The 21,764-nt window shown below is 35.6% G+C and overlaps 1 pseudogene; it reads left to right on the forward strand.

Moving 5' to 3' along the window:
• Positions 1-1,476: 1,476 nt before the first annotated feature.
• The window catches only part of LOC114490885, a 36,672-nt pseudogene continuing 16,384 nt past the window's right edge, over positions 1,477-21,764 (forward strand).

Consider the following 21,764-nt stretch of genomic DNA (forward strand, 5'->3'; position numbering starts at 1 on the left):
AGTGTCATGCAAACCTTTCTCATTACATTAACAATGGCTGGGCTTTTTCCAGACAGAGCTTCATGAGTGGATTCAAAAATAGTGGCAAATGGCTTGGTCAGGTGATCAGGGGCCTGGAAGAAGAAGAGAGATAGATTAAAATACAGCAAAAAGAGTTCTGGCCCTAGCTGGTGTGGCTCAGTGGATTGAGGGCAGGCTACAAACCAAAGCATTGCAGGTTCGATTCCCAGTCAGGGCACATGCCTGGGTTGAAGGCCACAGCCCCCAGCAACCACACATTGATGTTTCTCTCTCTCTCTCTCTTCCTCCCTCCCTTCCCTCTCTAAAAATAAATAAATAAAATATATTAAAAAAAGAGCTCTGAAGTAGAGGTATATAAAATGGACATATGGAAGAGAACATGAAGTTTGAAAATATTTTACTTACAGGATAATAGTCACTAGAAAACCAACATCATGAAAGAAGCAAAAAAGATAATTTGGCCCACTATTGGCATTTGGTCACATGAAAAGGCCAAAGGACACAAGAATGGAGGTTCCATATGCATCCAACATTTTGGAATTCACATGACTTACCAAGGCTAACCTAGCTACTGCCAACACCAGATATCCAACGGTCATCAATAGGGCCCAGTGCTGAATCTTCAACATAGCAGCATCCCTTGAGGACCATTTGGACTCTTGCTGACAAATAGCTGGAAGGATAAGTAATTTATTTTAATAAGAATATACATATCTTTAGATGTCAGCTTGCCTTGTCTGCCTACAGGGCCTTAACCAGCCCCACTGTTTGAAAATTTAAATAATGTTGGGTACTGGACCCCATGTAACATAATGACTGACCAGGGAACCCAGTTTACAACAAAAGAAGTACAAAGCCAAGCCCACGACCATGGGATCAACTTGTTATATAGCATATAGCACTATGCAGAAACCAGTAGAACATTGGGAATTAAGTGCCAACTTGTAAGCAATGCCTGATGAGGATGGAATACTATCCTCTAGGCTATGGTATACCCATCGAGTCAACAACATTTTATATGTGGTTGTGCCTCTAATGGAAAGAATAGATGAGTCTATGAACCAAGATCTGGAAGCATAAGTGGTTTCACTTAAATCACTCCCTAAGTGATCCAGTTGGTTACCTCTGGTTCAGCTCTACTTAATGGTGAGAGTAAAAGAACAAGAGCAACAATCCTAGCCTGAGAAAGGTGTGGGGGGTAGGACCTCAGAACCCTAGACTCCAGCAAAAATGCTAGGAGAGAGTGAGTGGAATAGAGAATGGATAGTGGAATAAAAAGATGATGAGTATCAATTGTCCTCCATCATACCCCAGACCAGCTGCCGTATCAGTAACTATAGCTCCCCACTAACTTGCTCCTTTAAGTTATCCCAATAAATATATATCTAGCAGAATCCTGAAAGAGCAGCTTCCAGAATCTTTGTGGAGGCAATCAAAGCAAGTCAGAGATCGACTATGGTGGACACTGATCTGTTGCTCAGATCTCCCTTAATTGAAAAACTTGTTCCCCCAAAAGCTGGGAGTGGTAACAGTAGTGAGTCTTTAGCTGTTAGCCCTTTCATGGATGCAAAGAAAATCTTGGCCAAGAAGATGTCCCCTCTACAGGTAGCTTGCATACAAAACTAATCCATGAGAAACTACAAAAGTCAACTCTGAGGGCCATTATAACTCCAGAACATCCCATGTTATCAACTATGGTGTCACTGAAACTGCATCATACCTCAACTTTTTCTCCATCTAATTACAAGGCAAGTTTGAACTTTATTAGATATTGAACATTTTTCTAGAACATTTTTCCCCAAATAATTGTTAAACTCTATATTTATAGCAGAGTTCCAGTAGCTCCAACTTTCTACCGGTACTTGAAATTTTCAGTCCTTTTAATTCAGCTATCATTTCCATACAATGATAGTCCTCACCACTAAGCCCACAAAATGTTTATTGTATGCACCATGTTTACAATATTAGTCTTTTTTAAGTATATGTCAGTTATTTGAAGGCAGGAACACACATAACAATAAAAAACAGACTAAGTATTTATTATTTACACGTATTTTCATTTATTTAGCATTACTATATGCCACTTTTCTAAATATAAATTCATGTTTAACCCATTTAATTTTTATAGTAACCTATTTTATAGATGACAAAGTAGAGGCACATAGAGGTTGCAAAACTTTTACCCTACCAAAGTTTGTACAGCAAGTGAATAGCAGTCAAGATTTGAACCCAGAAGTCTAGATACAGAGACTGAGCTCTTATGATCATCACTACATATTGTACATTAATGTATATTTTGCATCGCACATCTTTCATTACATTTTACATTCTAAGTTAAGTGTACAAGCAAATGTTTGATGATATAGTCATTCCTATAAGTCAGCCCTCAGTCTCCATTCTGGTCAGCTGAACCAGACTTTAAGAACCAAAAGCACAAGGCCACCTAAATGGCTACTAGTCCTATAGGTGATGCTAGCACCAAGGGAAAACAGTGAGTCAACACAGGTGATTATTCTATTCTCTCAGCTTTTATTAATGCAGATTCAATCCAAATCCATACTAACCTAAATAACAATAATAATCACTCAGAAACAATCAGCAATAAAATCACACAAGAGAATTGGGAAACAACAAACCCAAGTCCTGAGTCCAGAGCACATCTGGGTCCAGGAGGCAATAGGGAGCAGCTGATATCTTGCAAGGCAGAGTCAGAGGATTGATAGAGAAGTGGAGATCTTTCTCTCCTGTGGGGGAATACTAAGGGCATCTCAAAGTAACAGATTCATTGTCCATGGTTTGAAGTCCTCAGCTTTTATGCTTCTTTGGTTGTAAAGTCATATTGATTTTGCACAATTTCTCGAATATACATTTTTTGTTAATTTGGATAAGCACCAATTGTGTTCCTCAGTCCTGATAGGCACATATTGTATATATCACCTCTGATGGGCATATGTTTATGTCAGCTCTGATAGGCATATGTTGTTTTATGTCAGTTCTGATAGAGTAGTGTTACCCTTCAGATAAGCACATATCTGCCACGCTGTACTGTGTGGGCATGCTGGAGAACTGCATCATCTACCACTCCCCTTGAGCCATGGTGTTGTCATTAGTATTTATTATACATCGCAATTCATCATAAGAGAGAAGTACCATAAATCTCCTTGAATTTGTGAACAGTTCAAAAATGTATATATATATCATGGTAGAAGATACTATAGAAAGTTAGTAATAAGGAAAGAAAGAAGGAAGAGAAGGGAAGGGAAGAAAACAATCTTGTATAATGCACTCACCATGATTTAGGTGAGGAATGGTCAATAGGTTTTAAAGCTGCAGTCTTTTGGCAGTTACTCCCTGGAGTTCTAAGTTGAGGATTTTGAAGTCCACCAAAGCATAGGGAAGAAACAATTGTTGCAGGATCCTGGGAATCACATTAGTATATATTCCATGGAGGCAACATATTCATGTTAAGGGTGATAGACTAGACACTTTCACAGATGCTACTTCACAAAAAAAATTTACATGAGGATTCTGAAAGATATACTTAATTATCCCCATTTTTAGATGAGAAAAGTAAATAAAGTCTTTGAAGCGTTGGTCCCTCCTTACAAACTAATGACTGGATGAAAATATAATAACAAACTAACTGGAAAATTTAATAACAACTATAATGAAAACGGATGACTGGGTGACAGTCTTAGAGGCTTCAAAGGGTCACACTATCTAATGGTGATTATTTTGCTCTCATTGTGTGCTTTTGTGACTGTCCCTCTTCCCCACACTAAATCATATTCTTGGGCCCAGGCAAGTAAGTTCAAGTTCAGGCAGATACCTTTCAGCTTCTAGGAAACATGGAGGGAATAAAAATGAAGGTATTTACTGTTTTTCCACTCACAAAAGAAAGAAAGTTTTCCAGAAGATAAACTTTGTCAACTGGTTACAGCTATGCTCACAATAGACCACAGGCGTGCAGTTTTATGATAAAATAATGTTTTCCAGGTGACATAGATATCTAGATCCAGGAACTTTATAAGTTTATAAACATTTTATGTCTGTGATCCATATAACTTTGGACCTCAGAAGTATACGCTAGTACCTATATAAAACACCATCACTTTTTTGTTCAAGAGATGGCCAACTATTCCAGAGTATTTATCTCTTCCTTGTTAGTAGCACAACTCTTAAAGAGGTAGTTTTTGCAAGAATGGAAAACCTTTGTCCCCTAGTACTCGGTAATCCTTAGCATCAGGAGCAATTTACTGCTGACTATAACATAAATGTAGGCTTAGTAAAACAAGGATTATTAATATTCCCTTGTGTTATGAACCCTGACCTAACTTAACCAGCCATAAAGTAATGCACAGACCTGTAATTTTGTGACTGAGATAAAATGCCAAGAGTGCATGAGAGAGAAGAAATAAGAACATAGTATTAGAGCCTAATAAAATAAAAAAGTCAAATGCATTAGTCATATTTTAAAGAGCTTGGATTTTGCATTTTATTTAAAATCAATAACTGCAACAATACTGTAATGATTGTGATAACTTCTTATACTCTGATGACTTTGTGCTCATACATTTTGCTCATAATAAACTGTTCATTAAAATTCCAGAAGCCTCAGCTCTAGCCATTCTTTGGAAACAAACAAACAAACAAATATCTCTCTTAGCTTCTCTGATGTAAAAAAGAAAATCCAAAAATATTTCATATGCCCTTGCAATTTACCTCTCTATCTGGCTTGGAGGGTAGTGTTGTGGCTCAAGAACTGTGATTCTCTTACAGGCATTTTTTTAAGAAACAAGGTAAATCTGACAAGTAAGGAGAGACATGCAGGATTATTGGGAAGAACATAAGCTTTTTAGATGAGTAAAACTGTTTTGTAACTGATATGCTATGGTACTTCAGTAAGTCTTTACCTCTCTAGACTTATTTCCTCATCAGTCAATTAGAGATAGGAATGACTACATCATAGAGTTATATTTGCCACAGAGCATGACATAAGTGCCTAATATATTCAAATGATTGAATAATTATAGAAGATACATCAAGTATTCAACACATAGTAAGAATTGAATAAATGGTGGCTGTGAATCTTTTATATGTGTCGATTACTACAGTATACTGGTGGTGGATAAATAGTGTTTCTGTGAGGGAATAACTAAAGCTTTTCCAAAAAGTCAAATCACATACACAAATTAAAAAAAAAGAGAGAGAGAGAGAAAGATCAGGTCAGAATCAATTGTTTTGTATGTGTATTGCTGTAGGCTAATTATTTAATTCATGCTTTTACCCTGTTTTTTTGTTTGTTTGTTTTGGGTTTTTTTGCACTGCAGGATCAGACTGTTAATACACTTAATGAGGCAAGGAAGCATTGCAGTATATCTGAGCAATTAAAGCCCCTCCATTCAGACTGTAATAAAACCTGCAGTTGTCTCCTTTCTGCCTGGAAGAATAACTTTATAGTTTATTGAACAAGTAAGATTTTGATTCATTTCTAATTTTTTATAAAAGTCTCTGCACTTTGCTGTCTTCACCTAAACTCTTTGAAAGGACTTTTTTAATGGAAAGGATCACAAATCAATATTATCAGGACATATCCAGGTTTAGTACATTCTCCAAGTATAAGTGTTCATTGCAACCATCCCAATGAAACAGACTTCCCTCACTTTTTGCTCTTCACCAAAATTTGCTTTTTTTCTTTCCTAAATATGAAACAATTAGAGTAGCATCCAGAGACAGCTATAATTTTTACTCCATTCTAAATGTTGCATTTGCTCCTGGCAATCAAGTCACCTCCTTTATGAAACCATTACACTAGCAAATCCTCACCTCTACTACACGTACTCTGCCTGATGCATATGATAGTAGGAGACTGGATAATATAAATTGGTCTGTTTTTATTTTGAACTTTATGATTTACAATTTACTTGCACAGGGCAAATACCTTTGGCAATAATATGTACAGTTCTACCTCTCTGACTAAAGGGTGTCTGGAAAATGCAGAAGAAGCTCAGAAGAATGCCATAAACTGGCTAAAAGTGCAGAGATAAAGTTAATGAAGCCAGACTTCTGCTTCCAATTAAACAGGCTGAAAGAGTGATTGTGCAGTCTCTGAGTAAGTAATGATTCAGAAAACAGTGACACGTTCCTTGTGTTCTCTGAGCACAGAATAAAGGAAACAGGTTTAAATGGAAGAATAAAGGACTTGATAAAAGTTGTCCATAACTAAATGAGTTCTATAAAAGTGGCATTTAAAGTTACTGGTAAATGAACTAGGTACTTTTCTGCCCCAGGGATTTGAATAGATCTGTGTAGCCTGTTTTTTCTCAGGTTGCTTTTTCATCATGTGGATATAGTATCAGTGCACAGAAGAAAATAAAAAGAAAAATATGAGAGAAAAGGAGAATGGAAGGGAAAGAAAAAAAAAAAGAGGGGGAGTAAAAGGAGCAGAAGAAACAGGAGCACCAAATGAAGAATTCTCTACATTTTAAAAATATGCCTGCTTCTTCCTGTGCCAGATGGAAGGAACAGCAACCCATGCATAGACATTGAATTCTCTCTGATCCACCAGCTGAAGCCACAGTCTTCAGATGGCCAAGGCATCTTAGACATCCTATCAGACCATTCATAGCAAATGCTTCAGGTCTCCAAAAAAACAAGCATCCCAACTCAGTGTGATATAAAACATCATATACTAACATGAAAATGAAACCCATTGGCATTCCTCAGGTTGAAAAGAGCTTGTGGCACAGAAAATTATGTAAACATTAAAAAAGAACACATATACAAACAGCATATTTACACACTCATTATTAATATCAATTCCAGACAAAGGACACACCTCTAGAAAGCAAAAGTGTTCGAAATTACCAATCAAAAAGTAGTATCATCGAAATATCTCCTCTTTTCTAAAGATAAACAAACAATTCGATACCAGCTCCATAATGGCCACATATTTTCAGCCACAGCAGGTTGCTGCCTGGTCCCGGCAGGAAAATGACAAATGAATGCTGTTTAATATTTTGCTTGAACAGTTTTTTCTTTCAGAAAACTATTTGCAATACGATAATGAGAAGAGCATAGCTGCAGAGAGTAGCATTTTGTAAGGATGACTACCTTTCTAGGGCATATCATCTGATATACACTTTGTTTATCCAGAGTGAATTCAGTGGTTAAAATGATTAATTGAACCCATTTTGGGTTACTCATACTAGCTCTTGCAAAGGAGGTGATTGCTATTTTTTTCTTAGTGACTCATACAAAGACGCCAGCAGTACACTGGCAATAACAAAATGACATTTCTAAATTTAGCAGTTCATAAATCTTTTAAGATGCCAACCACATATAGTTCCCTCCTCCCCCGGGGGCTCCTCTCTCAGTACTTGCTCATATGTGCAAAAGACCTAAATGTGTATGGAGACAGGAAAGGGGCTTCCTCAGGGCACATCTCTCTGTTCCTCCCTCAGTACCTACCAACACCTCTATGCACTCTGGTAGGAGCAATGTGTATATTTCCCACAAGATAGCTTTGATTATGCCATTAAGATGCTAAATTTATTTGGTAAAAACATATACAGAATATGAGCGTGTTTCCAAAAGAGCCCAATTCAATGAAATTATTTTCCAGGGGCACTGCGGAAACAAGCAAATTTCCTCCTGTCTTCCAATGTTATCTATTCTGTCACGTGAAATATGCAGTAACTTCACATCCTCAGGAAATGAAAATTTCTTTGCCTCTATCATTTTCTGTGGTATGCATAAAGCATCTACCGAATGTATCTGTTCTCCTGATGTCCTTTTGCCCATTGTTCTGAAGCCTCAAATCTACCGCTGCCATCCAGAAATTTTACCAATATGACTTACACAGATAGCATACTGAAAGGGAATGTAAGAGAATTAGAGTTGGTGCACTGAACATCTAAATCATTATTTAAAAAAAGGTTTCTGAGCAAAGAGATAAACCAGCATTTTTTTAAATAATTAGTTAATCTTAATCCCTCCTTCTCACAACCTCTTCACCATGTAGATCTCCCCATCATTGAATGGAAGAGTACATTGTACTTTTCACCTACTTAAAATGACTTTCTACAAATGGTAAGCATGTGATAACCTATTTGCCTCTTCTCCATTATTTTTCACAGATCCTGTTTAACATACAACTCTTTCCATGTCAATGACAACAAAGTTGTCATTTAAGAGTAAATGTAATTCTCCCTGACTGGTGTAGCTCAGTGGCTTGAGCACTGGCCTGTGAACCAAAGGGTCACTTGTTTGATTCCCAGTCAGGGCACGTGCTTGGGTTGTGTGCCAGGCCCCCAGTGGGGGACATGTGAGAGGCAACTACACATTAATGTTTCTCTCCCTCTTTTTCTCCCTCCCTTCATCTCTCTAAAAATAAACAAAATCCATTTTTAAAAAAGTAAATGCAATCTGCAAATGCGAGATGAGTACATCAAAAGATTGAAATTAATAATAAAATTATTTATAAAATATGAGCTTCTCAGTGGCAAAACTGAGGTGTAGAAACATGCAAATTCCAAGAAACCCAAAGCTTTATTTAAAGTAGGAAAGGCACATTTTGAGACTGCGTGTTCTTGAGACAAGAGATTCTCAACTACTCTCTTTTTATTTTGTCCAATGTGCTTACTGTTTATATTATACCAAGCAAAATGTTCTATATTTTGAGCTGAACTAACATTTCTTGACTTAGATTATTTGAGAAAATAAATTTCAAAGAACCAGGGTGGGACATATGAGGCCTGGTAACTACTTAATTAACTATTCCATGGAAAGCATGCAAACTCCACTGAATTCACAGAATTCCTTTGCCTCTTCATCAGTAAGGCATCTAGAAAACAAGATCTACTATGAAAATAAAGGCCTCTGAGCCAAGTGTTGCCTCTGGCTCAAGGGAAAAAAGTAATCAGATTTTCAACTGGGTTGAAGAAAATGGTTATCAGTGTAAAGCAATGGGATCAGAATCTTTTTCTACAAAACATCAGATTATTTTCCGGCCCCCTTCTCAAGATCTGTTAGGGATAAATAGAACTCCTAATTATGTTTGAAGATAAGATGTAGAGTAGGACCAGTCCAAAATCCACATCTTTAAGATGATTATTTGCTGGTTTGCCACTGAATTTATGCCAACAATTAAACTAAAGTTAGCACAACTTCCCTCCACCTCCATTGTCTTGATCACAAAATGTTACCCTGAAATAAAAGGCAATGTTACCCTGATTTTTTCTTCATTGTTCTTACATCTCAAGATGTGCATATCTATCCTATTATTTATGGATTTTAGATATTGATGTAATATTTAGAATGTACAAACCATGAATCAGGCTCATTTACAACAATGATTCATCTACGTCAACCTCAAAATAATTCACCAGTTGTGTTAGATACTAGGAGACTATGTACTTTCTTCTTCTTTTTTATGTTTATAGTCTATGGTGGTTTCTGCTGTGAAATAGTAATCTGGCTTTTCATTAACCAGGAACAAAAATCCTGGTTAGCAAATGCTCTCTTTGGCAATAAGACTTTAAAGGGACATTAAATTTTTATTTAAGAGATTTCTGTATAAAGATGGTAACCCATCAGCTAGGTGTGTGTGGATTCAGGGAAGGAAGCATTGACTCAGGGCTCAGGTGTTGATGGGAAGCCAGTGTCACAGAAAACAATGATATGGCCAACAGGCCTATACTGATTAAATTGGGCTATTTCACAGATAACTTTTTAGTAAACATGGGCAGCAGAAAAACTATGCTGTCATTCCAATTTTACCCTCTGTCCCCAGATATCGTACTTGGCTCTAGAATTCTAGGAAAAGCAGATGCTTACTCTGCTCCTGATATAAAGTCACTATTTACTGGCATAATAGCAATTTATTTAGGCTACCCTAATCCCTTCAGACTCAAAGCTTTCAGAATAACCAAGGAAATAGACAGACATGGCTTGTCATGATCAAACTCATCAACAAATGAGAAGGCAAAATGCCTTCTACTTGAACAGATGTTGCAAAGCAAATGTGTGAAACTAGTGAAATTTTGTTTTTTTGTTTTTACAACCACGGTGGATCCTCCTGTGTTGCAGAATTTCTAAACCAGCACAGTGCAAAAAAGGGAGGACTTTGATGTACTATAGTTATAATGTACATCACAGAATTGTCTTCCTCTTAAATAAGTTACAACCATTTCTTTTAAAATGTGAAATCTGAGATAATTAAAAAGTACCTGAAAGTGCTAGTCAAACCCTAACCTCTTTCCTTTACAAGAAATGAGACAAACAAACCTCTCATTAAATTAACCATAAAGAAGCAGAAAAAGATGAAAACTCACAATACTGAAACATAAGACTTTATTCAACCTCATGCCTGTATTGGGGCAGCTGAAATGAGAATTTAGCTCATAGCATATCCCTTCTTTGTGTTATGAAATAGAGACTACCTGATATGTTTAGGAAAAGAGGGAAATGATAATACATCTTATTAATAAAAATAGACCTGGAAGAGATTTTAAAAATAACCTAGAGAAACATCTCACCCTTATGACAAACAAAGAGGAACAGTGGGAAATTTGTGATCTACCTACATCCTCTAACTGTAAAACAGATATTTATTAACACCTGTAGTTTAAATTTGAGAAGTTACAGGGTAAATGGGATAATTCTGTGTCTGTAGAAGTTATTAGTAACATAAACTTTCCTTCTTCAAATCAAAATATAGAAAAAAATGCATGAAAGCTAAAAAAAATTGTCTCACTCAGAAAGACCTGACAAGAGTTACCAATCATGTTTAAAAGTGGGAACCACTTTTTGGTTTTGGTTGGTGAGTACAAAGGCACAGAATAGACAGAGTAATTGTCAACAGGGACAATTCATGCAATGCCCAGGAAAAGAGTATCCTGTCAGGCATACCTTTACATTTTTAATGTGATCCCTTGGACAAATAAGCACATGCTATAGAAATGACTACAGTAGATCTTCAATGCATGAACAGGGACTAATTTGCTAAATATTGATTTAGATGCTGTTGTCAAAGTTGATTCACATAATGTGTATGTCACCCCTTGTTCAAGCAATAAGCTATTCTCTATTTAAAGTCCTCTTTTCTCCTATTTTGTGTCAATGAATTCCAGAATATAGCATTTTCAGGCACATTGTTGAGAAAAAATTTGTATCATTGTCCATTTTACATTTTATTGAAGATTATGTCATATTTATTATTTACAATGCTATAGTCATCCAATTGCTTTAGGGTAGATTCATTTTTGTCTTTGCTTTCCTATCACATATGCAAAGCCACTCATCTCAGACTAACTAATCTTCCATTTTTTCCATTCTGCCTTTTTTATAATACATATTTCTATAGGTAGTAATGTTTTCATGCTATTGTTATCTCCTGACTATAAAAACTAAATTACATGCTAATGGAGCAAACTTTTTCACTCTGCACATAAAAGTTAATGTTTTCTAGAACTCCATGAGTTTCCATTGGATAGTTTTGTAGCTAACATTAAGTTGGCTTCTTGGATGGTTGACTGAGAATGCCAGCTACCCAACATGACATTGCCAATTCAAGAGGAAAACTGAAGTAATACTTATCATTCACCAATACCTATGAAGAAACTATAAATACAGAAAAATGTGTAATCTTTCTCTATCCAAGTGTATACTTAATAAGAAATATAAGATGTTATTGTTTTACATTGGCTATTAGTTTTTTGAGGTATAGTAATGTTTGAAAATGTTATAGAAATAAATATAAAAATGGAAAAGTCATCTTTTTTAATTTCCAAAAATTCCAAAATAAAACATTTACTATTAAATGTTTTAAAGAACATAACTTGGTATTTTATAGCTTCTGTGTATTATAAAGCTTTTACTTTAGTTTTTCAATGACTTTAATGAAAATTAACTCTGACTTCATCAATGACTACTAAAATTACATAGTCAGTTTCCACCATACTTTCCAAAGAAGTTTTAGAACTTGGGCTGAGATCTTGTTGGTACCTCATAAAAGGATGGTACTGGCTTCTTTGTAACCCAAGTGGCAAAAACAAAAATGTTATGTAATTACTGACTTGTTCTAGAAGACTGTAAAGGACAGATATTCAAACTTAATCAACAGAAATCTGACTGGACAAATGCCCCTTTAAAGAAATGGATTTAGGCAAAGTGCCTAAGTTAGTCATCCATCAGTTATTCAGATGTTAGATTAGGTGACTGAAGGGCACAGAGAAATTTTGGCAGGGTTAAAATAAAAGGAATAATGTAGCATGACCAGTACATGTTTTGTGTTTGCTTAAAACCAAACTTTTTAATGCATAACATAAATAAAAAATAAACTACAATTACATGTGAATTTTTTTGTTTTTGTTTGAACAGAATTTGGTACTTAATAAAAGAACAATCTCAGAAAATTAATTAACTTGTCAGTAAAACATTTTATTTCAGTATGTATTTCTATGTGTTGTTGAATAAGATATGATATTGTTAAATTAGTTGATAATACTTTTTTAAAATTTATTAAAAATAAAGCAAAATTACTGCAAGAAGATGACATTAAAATTTTTTCTTTTATGTTAGTTTTGTACTATCAGTCAGCACTCTATAACATTATTATTTACCTATATTTTTTCTATGTTACTTTAAAATAAAAGTTTAATATGATTAAACATAAAAAGTACTAGGTCTCTGTTGAAATTTGGTTTTAGGATAGATGAGGACAACATCCAGAGATAAATTTCCAGTGATGAAGAGAAAGGGAGAACAGGAGAGACACCCAGCAAAAGGAATGAATGAACCAACAGGTGAAATTGAGGAGGACTGTGCAAAAAGCTGTACAGTGGATTACATAAAACATTCTCTAGGCAAATGAATCACAAGTAAATGAAAGTCAGGTCAAGATGTGCACTGAGATTCAAGATCATCTGAGAGAAATGCAAAGAGGGAGACAGAGAAAGAGAGATGAAAGGAGAAAGAAAGGAGAGGGAAGAGAAGAAATGGAGAAAGGAAAGAGAGAGAGAAACTAGAAGGGTCAAAAAAACCAAGTCACTAGAAATGTTCACTAATCAATGATTCTATGATTAGATGAGGAAAAAGTAAAGTGGGGATTCAGGTGGTTGCCAATAGTTACTATATGGAGCCAAATTCATGACATAGTATAAATTATCTAGCCCAATTATCAGAGAATAAGGACCTTGATATCTCATCCTCTTTTAGTAAAGCACTTATTTTTTCTGGGCTGCTCTATTCAACTCTATTTCTCACCCATTCTAGGGTAGCAATACCTGAAAGGGATCTTTTCCTCCAGATTTTACAATCTAATGCAAATTTCACTGAGAATGATTAAAACAATATTTTGGAAGGAATTATAAACAGTTTACCAGACAGTTAATATGTAAATGAACTGGGGTTTAAAGGAGCAACAATTCATCACTGGTAATATAATAAATATTCTAGAGAAATTTTGGCAGTTAACCCTGAGGAAACTATGGGTAAATATGGAGCATATTAGGAGTAGGGGCATTATAACTTAAAGGACAAATTTTAGTGGGTAGTAAATTATACGTAGACTCACATACATAGCATGTATGTGCAAACACATAAAAAGTAGTGGGCAAAAGTACATTTAAAGGTGTGAGTATGTGAAAAACAGTGTTTATTCTTGTATTATTATTTATTGTATTATTTTGCACATGAACACCTGTAAACCTACATTTGCTCACCTCTGCATAATCACAAACTGAGAATATATATAGTTATATTTGGGTATTAATTTTAATCCTTATAAAGAACTTACATGACTACACTCTAAAAAGACAAGGAATCCAATTAAAAATTGGGCAAAGGATTTGAACAGACACTTCTCCAAGGAGGACATACAGAAAATCCAAAGACACATGAAACAATGTTCAATATCACTAGCTATCAGAGAGATGCAAATTAAAACCATAATGAGATACTACTTCACACCAGTCAGAATGGCCATCATAAACAAAGCAACAAACAACAAGTGTTGGAGAGGTTGTGGAGAAAAGGGGTCCCTAGTGCACTTGTCCCGACTGCAGACTGGTACAAACGCTATGGAAAGTAGTATGGAACTTCCTCAGGAAAGTAAAAATGGATCTGCCTTTTGATCCAGCAATTCCACTGCTGGGACTTTATCCTAAGAACACTAAAACACCAATCCAAAAGAACCTATGCACCCCAATGTTCATAGCAGCACAACTTACAATAGCTAGATGCTGGAAGCAACCTAGATGCCCATCAGTAAATGAATGGATCAAAAAACTATGGTACATTTACACAATGGAATTCTATGCAGCAGAAAGAAAGAAGGAGCTCTTCTTGCAACAGCTTGGATGGAGCTGGAAAGCATTATGCTAAGTGAAACAAGTCAGGCAGTGAAAGACAAATGCCATATGATCTCACCTTTAACAGGAACCTAAACAACAAAACAAAGAAATAAGCAAAATATAACCAAAGACACTGAAATAAAGGACAGGCTGACAGTGACCACAAGGGAGAGAAGAGGGAATTTCAGGGGACAATGAGAAGGGCTTACAGGAACAAATTTAAAGGAAACATGGACAAAAACTAGGTGGAGGGTGGTAATGGGAGGAAAGAGGAGAGAGTTGGGTGGGTGGGCTGGACTGGGAGTAAAAGGGAGAAAACTGTACTTGAACAATGATTAAAATAAAACAAATTAAAAAAAATTAATCCTTAGCTAAAAATACAATAAAAAATTATCTCTTTTATCTCTCTCTTTAAATCACTTTTTCATCACCTTGGTTTCACATTTTTCATGAATCTGCTTCAATAATCCATATGCTTCCAATGGATATTCTAATCACTACTTTTTTGTTATCAGTTTTTATATATAATTTTTAGTGTCTCTGTCATCATTTTGTTCATTGTCATATTTTCGCTTGGTCAACTAAATATCTGTAACATTAGCTACTGTTATTCTCTGGTTTCTACTACACAGAACTGGGCAATACTAGTATTCAAGAAAGTATATATCCCTCAAATGTTCTTTGCAAATACCAGCTATGTACTGCTAAGAAACAATTGCCCAGTTACATTTGAAAACTCCCCTGTGTTTCCCTTAAAATAATAAAGATGGGTCTGCTGGTCATACTGTTGTTTGGCCAATGACGAACAAATATCTGATTGAGTACCATTCACAAAAATAAAAATGAAAAATTCTTTAGTACTGTGCAGTCATCATTAATTCTCTGTTATTTGCTCTTTTGCACTGTAACACCTTCCCATGCTTATAGTAAAGAAGAGAGCTTTACATAACAATTATGAATATGGATCACTGGAATTGGCAAGCTTTCTATTTGAATTGTGCTTTTGCCACTTCCTAGCTATATGACTCTAGCTAAATTATTAAATTATGAAGCTTCATTAAACTCACCTCTTAAAATGGATAATAATACCCATTGCAAATAATTGGTGAAAGAAATTTTATGAAAAACTACATATAAAGCTCTTAGCACTGGGTTTAATATATATCCTCCAGAAACTATGGTATTATTTGCTATAAGTGTTAGATTATTTCCATTCATTTTGTAAGAACTATGTATTAACATAGAAAGTTATTAGTGACTTACAAAATTAGTGATGTAACATCTTATAACCTCTGGTCTATAACTAAACACAAATTTGAGGAAAGTTAAGATAGCAACTGACATACATTTACATAAAATCTGAATTTAACCTTAACAAACCAGGTACAACAAGAGAATAACAGTAATGATAAGCCAGAGGTACCTAAAGTAATGCTTTTCACTAATAATACGATAAGTGTCCTGAGAAAATCTGGGCCTCTCTTCAAGGGCCTGCCAGGGCAAGAACACCTTGAGTGCTATAACTTGCAGAGGTCAGCCATATGATCCACAAGAACTGTGAGTTACTGATTTTAGGCATTCTTTAAAAATTCATGGAGAAAGAGGATACTTAGCAAGCTGCTATAGTCATCTCTCAGGAGAAAAGTGATTGGGTCCACCACAAAATAGGGGTTGATATGCTTCAATAGACAGAATGCATTAGGTTGGCTTTTCCTGGCCAGTGCCCTGCAGTTACATATATTTAATATTATCATGATTTTATTTCATTATTAGAATAGTTCACCCCTACCATATAGCAGAGCCTTTCATTCTGCAATAGAGTCCTACACCTTCAGAGATCTCAAGATATGCAGACACAGATAAGTTTATTTTCATAAATGAATTTGTTCCTTTGCAATCATAGATACATCCATTTCTTTTGACTTTGTCACTGAATTTCTAAATCAAAGATGAACTCATAAAAAAACACCTTTCTAAATAGTATTAAAATTGGTGGGGTAAAATATATAAAGCCTTAAAAGTAACAGTTTATGATAATTTTGTTATGGTATGAAGAAAATAATTTAAGGTGATGGGACACTCTGTTACATTCTAACTAAAGGTGTGGGGGACTTTTACACACACACAGAGACATGCACACACACTATGTATACTATGATGTATAGCCATAGTGTGTACACATATGTACACAGGGGGATGTGTATGTGTGTTTGAAGTATCAATAATCTGAGAATTGTAACTGTTTTTGCTCAGGGAATTTTTAAGTCCCTAAAGGTTAGAAGAAGTTCAGAAGAGCTAAGTAAAGAAGTGAGATTATTGTCTACTTTTTTTTTTTTTACTGTAACTTCAACCCATTGTCTGTAGGATAAACTTTCAGGTGCAATGATGTAAGCACATACCAAGTAAATCTACTATGAGTACAGTTATGTCCTCACCATTCCCAGAGATGTTCCTTGAAACTCTTAAGATATGACAATTTGATAAATCCTTGGTTACCAACTTAAGTTTCAGAAACATTGCAAATATTATTATTTAGTTACATTAATTTGTTCATTTATTTTATAAAACTTTAATGAATAGTTACTATGTTCTAGAATTTGCCCTAAGCCAAATCCAGAGTTAGAGATATATAAAACAAAAGACCTCCATCAATAATTTTAGTCTTCTGAGAAAAACAAGAATAAATTGTCACCTTAGGTTGATATAAATGCCACAAAAACAAGCATGCAGATATTGAATGGGGAAGGGGGCAGGGAAATGGCTTCTTCCCCAAATTGAGCATTGGGGAAAGCTGAGTTGAAGAATGAGTAGGAGTAAGTGATGTGGAGAAAATAAGGAGGGATCTTCAAGAAAAGGAAAAAGCAATAGGGAAGTTGGAGAAGGTACTGGGTATTCAGGAAATAGCAAATAATTCAACATGGTGGAAAGAGACTGCATGTGGGAACTCTGTGAGAAATAAGGCCATGGATATAGGAGGAATGTGCTTACATATTTAATGAGCTACTCATTCCAAGACAGAGCAAGAACCCTGCCCTCTATCCAGCAAAAGGCATTTTATGTGAGGAAGTATAACTCAGTAATTATAAGCACAGGCTCCAAAATCACACTGCTTTGGTTGAAATCTTCCTTCTACAACTTCCTAGCTGAGTAGTCTTGAGCAATTTTTTTAACAAATTGTGTCTCATGTAATCATTTGTAAAATAAGAAGATATAGTACCTCCCTCATGTTTTTTTAAGGTATAAAGTTTAGTGTTTGAGCAGCATTAAAGAAGTGTCTGACAATAAACTGCTTGCCACTTATATAAGGAGAAAAAGACACAAGGTTCAGAGGAGGCAGGCCTCTTTGGTCCAACTATGTCATTGAAGCCAGATTCATAGGGTCAGAATATGTAGCGGGGAATTTTTAACATATTGGTAAGGGGACTGAGAACTCTCCCCAGGTGGAAGAAAACACTGAAAAATCTATTAGCTGTTATTTATTACTGGAAATGAGTATATAATGTCTATGCCATTGAAAAGGAAATTATATACAAAAAAGGTAAGGAGAGATAAAAATTATAAATTCACAAAATGGAAGAGGACATAGGAAAAGGAGAACAAAAAAATCATAATTGAGCCCTTCTCGTCTTCCCCAAATTCTAGTTCCCTGCCTGTGAATGTAGTTGCTTTCTATTCTGTACCTTCATTGGGCTTTTAAAAGGCTTCCCCAAACCCTGAAAGGATAGTCCTCTGAGGGCATTAGTATAGCCAGCTCTGGGCTGACTCTTTTCTAGGATTGGGGAATACAATATTAGCACTTCATGGTAAAGTTTTAACTCTTTGTTTCAAAAGTTAAAATTCAGAATCTTTTTTTAAGATTTTATTTATTTATTTTCAGAGAGGGAAGGGAGGGAGAAAGAGAGAGAGAGAAACATCAATGTGTGGTTGCTGGGGGTCATGGCCTGCAGCCCGGGCATGTACCCTGACTGGGAATTGAACCTGCGACACTTTGGTTCACAGCCAGTGCTCAATCCACTGAGCTATGCCAGCCAGGGCTAAAATTCAGAATCTTTCTTGTAACCATTACTTAGAGACTCTAAGATAGAAATATTTGTATATTTTCTCACACACACACACACACACACACACACACACACACACTCATTCTGTAATACCACAATTCAATTATGGTTCCAACAATCTAAAATTAGTGTAGATTCCAGAGTTGAAGGGTATGTCCCCAACAGGAGTGCTCTCATTTCAAATGCCAGCTGCAAGTTCAGGAGTCCTCACACTATGCCCCAACTTGTGACCAACTATTTAGGATCCCCACTACTTCTCTCAGGCTTGATAAGTCACTACAATGACTCATAGAATTCAGTAAAGTGGTATACTCATGACTACCATTTGATTGTGAAAGATATAAATCAGCACCAGCCAAAGAAGACACATATAAAGGGAAGACTCCCAAGTCCTGACAGCCCTCTCCCATAGAATCAGGACACCTCATTCACATTGCATATCAATAAGTCCACCAAGCAAAGAGCTTCTCTGAGCCTTAGTCTCCAGAGATTATATTGGAGGTTCATTATGTAGGCACTATTAATTGAATCATTGACCACATAATGGAACTCAATGTCTAACCTCTCTCTTCATCCCAGTGGTTGGCCTGACAGCAAGTGGTTTAAAGATTCAATTTTCTAGTCACAAGATTGGTCTTCTGACATGACTCTATCCTGAGTCAACTCGGTAGCATTAACTTTATGAGTTCACCATAAATCATCTCATATGTATAAACTCAGTAGTCATTCCAGGGGCCCATCCTGAACAACAGATACTCCTATCACTCAGGAAATTTTAAAGGTTTAGAACCTCTATCCCAGGAATCTGGGACAAAGAGCAGACAAATTCTTCATTACACAATGCACCCATACATATGCATAAGTGTGTGTGGGGGGGATATACACATATGTGCTTATAGGCATGTTTATTTAAATGTCAAATAGTAAAGTACTTGAAATGTTATATAAATACTTTTATAGATACTGGGAGAATAACAGTCCCTGAACTTGAATTTTGAGTGCAATTACGGAGCTGAGTAAGAGCAGCATGATGCCATGATATCTAGTAATGTTAGGTTCTGGGAGGAAAAGACAAGCAACAAAGACCATGAGCAACATAGTAGGTACCAACTGGTCATCATTCTCACCCTTCCTCTAGCATAAAGCTAAGCACAAAGGAGAATGAGAACAGAACTTCGTTCACCCAGTAGGTTTGCTCTCTTTAACTTAGGTTCTCTTTATAAGACCAGAAAAGTTATAGTCCTTTGAAAATTTTGACTCACTTGGAAGCTTTTACTAAGGTATAATGAATAATTAGGAGGAATTTTACTAGACATTTGGAATGAACTGAACCATTGTCTAATTATTATACTAAGAAATTCTTTTGAAAATGTTTAGGTGTCCAAATCACTTGAGAAACTTAAAAAACACTATTTTAAATAAATCTTTGAGGTGTTTACATATTGAAGCACTCCAAAAGATGTGTAAACTGGAAACAATAATCCTAAAATAAATATTTTTAAGCTATTAGAACATTGAGTTTCTTGTTAATTGTGCAGTTTTATATATAGTGAAAGTTTAGAACAGCTTATGTTTTTTCATGAGATAACCCCTTTGAATTTTAAATTCTATTTTATTTCATTGCACTTTTAATTTATTGTTTAGTACTCTGTTAAGATATCAATTTTGCTTTCAACATTTTTTGCAAATATTTATTTTTAATTCCCCAAGAATCTCTAAAACATATGACTCTGCATAGGCAAGTCACTCCAGCTCCCCCTATATAACTGCAGGTGAAAAAAAAAGGCATTAAGCAGAGAAAATAATCATTAAAGGATCTTTTACACTTGGTTGAGGGACTGTTATGATTGGAATAGGAAGGACATTAACTTGCACATTACTCAAAGAAAAGTCTAATGATATATTTTACAAGTTGAAGAGGTTTTGCATTTTACCAAGATCATTTTCAACAAAATAGGAGAAACAGATGAGCAGTTTTAGAGTATCTTTTAAAAGCTGGATTTAAGCATAATTGATTTCTAATGCGTTTTAGGAGTTGAATACACATGTCCATCATGAATGCAGAACTTATTCAAATATACCAGTTCTGCAACAGCACACTTGTATTTGAATAACCTCCTTGGGTCCTTACACCAGAAGTCCTTTTCTAACAGAGATGCCTACTAGATACTCTTGCAAAACCTTAGTGCAGGCCCAGTCTGTGGTAACAATCACATCATAATCTCCTGGGGCAGGGGGTTGTTGCTGAGCAAATATGAGGTTAGCAGTTAGACGACATTGTTAAACTCCTTTTTGGATCCTGTGCACCAGATACTCCAATGCCACAAACAGAAATGATATATTGTCACAGTAAGTGGTCTTTGGTATATAATCCTTACAAACACAATTACAATAATTCAGTATGGAGTTTCCTCAGAAAACTAAAAATGGAACTGCCTTTTGACTCAGCAATTCCACTGCTGGGATTATACCCTAAGAATCCTGAAATGCCTATTCAAAAGAACCTATGCACCCCCATGTTCATAGCAGCACAATTTACAATAGCCAAGTGCTAGAAGCAGCCTAGGTTTCCATCAGAAAATGAGCATATCAAAAAATTGTGGTACATTTACACAATGGAATACTACCCAACAGAAAGAAAGAAGGAGCTCCTACCCTTCATGACAGCATGGATGGAACTGAAGGGCATTATGCTAAGTGAAGTAATCTAGGTGATGAAGGACAAATACCATATGATCTCACCTATAAATGGAACCTAATCACCAAAACAAACAATAAAGCAAAATAGAACCAGAGACATTGAAATGAAGAACAAATTGACAGTAACAAGAGTAGGGAGAGGAATAATGGGGGAAAATAGGGGAGTGGCCATCAAGGAACATGTATAAAGGACCCACAGACAAAGTCAAAGGCAGTAGGTTTGAAGGTGGGAGTGGAGATAGATGAGGTGGGTTGAAAATGGAGACAACTGTACTTGAACAGAACAACAATAAACAATTAAACAAATAATTAATAAGAATAATTCAAACTTCACAAATACTTTTTTTCTGGTTCAAGAATATGCAGAGTTTCTCAAATATGATCTCTTATAGCCCTTACAGAACTCTTTTTTTTTTTACTGATGTCACCCAAATATCCTACTGGTTTATATAGGAAACCAAAATTCAGAGAGATAAATAAATTTGTTCCAAGTCAGTTCTAGCAATGAATGAAGCTGAGAATTTAACTCACATTTTCTGACACCAAAACCGTTGTTCTTCCTCCCTACACTAAGTGTCCATCCTGAGTGATACACAAAATTGGACTTCATCTAAGATTAATCCAACTT

Source organism: Phyllostomus discolor, chromosome 3 (genome assembly GCF_004126475.2).
Source record: "Phyllostomus discolor isolate MPI-MPIP mPhyDis1 chromosome 3, mPhyDis1.pri.v3, whole genome shotgun sequence".
Lineage (NCBI taxonomy): Eukaryota > Metazoa > Chordata > Mammalia > Chiroptera > Phyllostomidae > Phyllostomus > Phyllostomus discolor.